Source organism: Triticum aestivum, unplaced genomic scaffold, assembly GCF_018294505.1.
Source record: "Triticum aestivum cultivar Chinese Spring unplaced genomic scaffold, IWGSC CS RefSeq v2.1 scaffold259949, whole genome shotgun sequence".
Taxonomy (NCBI): domain Eukaryota; kingdom Viridiplantae; phylum Streptophyta; class Magnoliopsida; order Poales; family Poaceae; genus Triticum; species Triticum aestivum.
Genome location: NW_025245164.1, coordinates 1 through 2,667, shown reverse-complemented (window position 1 = coordinate 2,667; position 2,667 = coordinate 1). Strand labels below are relative to the sequence as shown.

Genomic DNA, 2,667 nt, shown 5'->3' with positions numbered 1-2,667 from the left:
CCTGTCTCTCCTTTGATCTGCACCATACGCCCAGGTCCTCCCTCCTCCGCTTCCCAGGCCTCGCAGCCCCTTCACCTTCCAGCGACCGCGGCGCCAGATCAGCGGCCCGACTGAGGCGGCGGCGAACCGTAGCCACAACGGGTCGCCGGCGCCCGTCCTCGCCTCGGCTGCCTCCTTGCCTCCTCGGTTTTGCGGCCGTAAGGAGCTGCATCCGGCCTGGGATGAGGTCCGGCACAGGGAACCGGCCTGGGGAAATGGACCGATGGAGGCCGCGTCGAACCCTAGCCGCAACCGGTCGTTGGCGCCCATCCCGCGCCGCGGCTGATCACCCCGAGCTCCCTCCTCGTCTCCTCTGTTTTGCGGCCGAAGGAGATGCAGCCTGCGTGGGACGAGGTTGGACGCAGTGAACCGGCCCGGCGAAATGACCCACGGGGGCACCAAGCACGGCGAGGACCAGCCTCCTCCTCTTTCTCTTTGGTATGTCTGCTCTCTGGTGCTTGTACCAAATCTCTCATTATCTCAGGCTAATATACGAGCGTGATTCATGTTCTTGCATTGTATCCAGACCTCAATCAATGACGCTCTCTACCATACACCGTGGCCTTTGGCATTGGCTGGCTTCGTGGAACATTTTTCACTGGAAAACAACCAAATCCAATGTCGAGAAGCTTGGCGTTGACAAGATCTGAAGCTCTGCACCAGACTCTCAAGCACTAAAGCAGAACGCAACCACCTTGGCCATTCCTCCGGTGTGCATGATTTGACGCTCTCTACCCTACATGTACATGAGCTACTGTACTCCAGGTATGATACTGGTGGCCCTTGCTTGTCTTTGTCATGCATTTTCTATATACAGCTTATGCATGTTTGCTTGCTTAGTTTGTTCTGGTTCTTGAACTATAATCCTTACAATTTTGTGTATGCTCGTGAAAACTGAATGTGTGGCATGAGAAAACAGAATGTAATTTTGTTTTCATGTTGTAGTTGCTAATGGCCATGACATTCATCGGTCGTATTGGTAAATGTGCACGCAAACTTGGTGATCTTGTATTATCATGGAGCCTTGCTTCAAATTTTCTTTTTGTTAAAGAGCACACCTTTTATTTGCTAGCATTGTTGTAGCTCAAGTATCAGGCTCATTCTTGTAACCTTGGGAATTAGTACAAGCACATGTACCTAATCAAAGTGGAATGCTGAGTTGAACTGTTGGTTATTACAGCTTATGTATGTTTGCTTATTTATTAGTTGGTTCTGATTCCTGAACAATTGTCCATACGATTGTGTACGCTTCTGAGAACTGAATATGTGGCATGGGAAAACAGAATGTAATTTTGTTTTCATGTTGTACTCCCTCCATTCCGAATTACTTGTCGCACGTATGGATGTATCTAGATGTATTTTATTTCTAGATACATCCATTTCAGCGACGAGTAATTTGGAACGGAGGGAGTAGTTCCTAACGGCCATGACTTGCATCGCTCGTTCCGGTAAACGTGCACGGAACTTGATGATCTTGTGTTATCCTGTAACCTTGCTTTAGATTTTCTTTAGATTATCCTGTAAACTTGATGATCTTGTATTATCAAAGTGGAACGCTGACTTGAACTCTTGGTTATTACTTTTGTGCACTGTATCTGATTAGATATCTGAGATGTTTACATACAGATCGTGCAAGCCATTATTATAAATTCTGCTTTTTTTATTGTCAAATTTATCTTAATGATGTTGTAAGTTTTTAGTATGTCAGGCATATCTCAGTCACTGCATGGATAATGCTTGACTCGGCCACTTAGAACTAAAACTAAGTGCAGTCTGTGTTGTTTCTCCTTCCTGAAATCTGAAGTTTGAGTGTCGATCTTGTCTTCTTATATCTACTACTCCCTCCGTTCCTAAATATAAGTCTTTTTAGACATTCCACTAGAGACTACATTCGGATGTATATAGACGCCTTTTAGAGAATAGATTCACTCAATTTGCTCCGTATGTAGTCTATAGTGAAATCTCTTAAAAGACTTATATTTAGGAACGGAGGGAATACTAAATAGCATCGTTGGACTTTTTGGACATACAATTGGAGATACAGAGTACAAGACGTAATTTAGTCTCATCATAAAACATCTATCATCTGTAAATCAACTGAAGGACATATTTTAGTTTAAAGGGTGCTCTTGTTCCGTTCATCCTAATTGTGTGGCCAGAAAAGGTTGTTTCAGTATAGCATGTTGGCTTCTTTATCTGTTGAGCAGTTTAAGTAGGAGTTGTTCAAGAATGTTGTCAACTTGCAGTAAGAGTTGTTCATTTGTTTTACAGCTTTGTTCATGGACGACTGGCCTGCAAAAACTCACTCCGACACCTCCTGCGTGGCTTCCCCTGCGCCTCTCGTGGCCACTTTTCTCTGACTCCGGCATAGGTAATCCACTCAACTGCTCTCCTCTGCTTTCTCTTATGCTATGTGTGTCCACAGCCACCGAGCTGTGGGGAATGCTTGGTATGGGTTTAGTTCTGCAACACACACAAAAGAACTTTCCATAGAAGTTTCGCACTGCACTCTGAGTAGTGCAATCAAGCATCTGTGTATTTATTTGGAAAAATATGGAATCTTTGTAACTCATGCTGGCCATTGGGTAAATGACTTGCTGTTGTTGGTCAAGTACGGGGTCTTTTTTT

General features: G+C 44.8%; 1 long non-coding RNA gene across 1 annotated transcript; it reads left to right on the top strand.

Moving 5' to 3' along the window:
* The first annotated feature begins 6 nt into the window (after positions 1 to 6).
* On the top strand, positions 7 to 2,612 carry LOC123177072 (uncharacterized). The gene is made up of 3 exons (XR_006488757.1): positions 7 to 477; positions 566 to 804; positions 2,311 to 2,612. It is a non-coding gene; the product is annotated as an uncharacterized lncRNA (long non-coding RNA).
* The last annotated feature ends 55 nt before the right edge of the window (positions 2,613 to 2,667 follow it).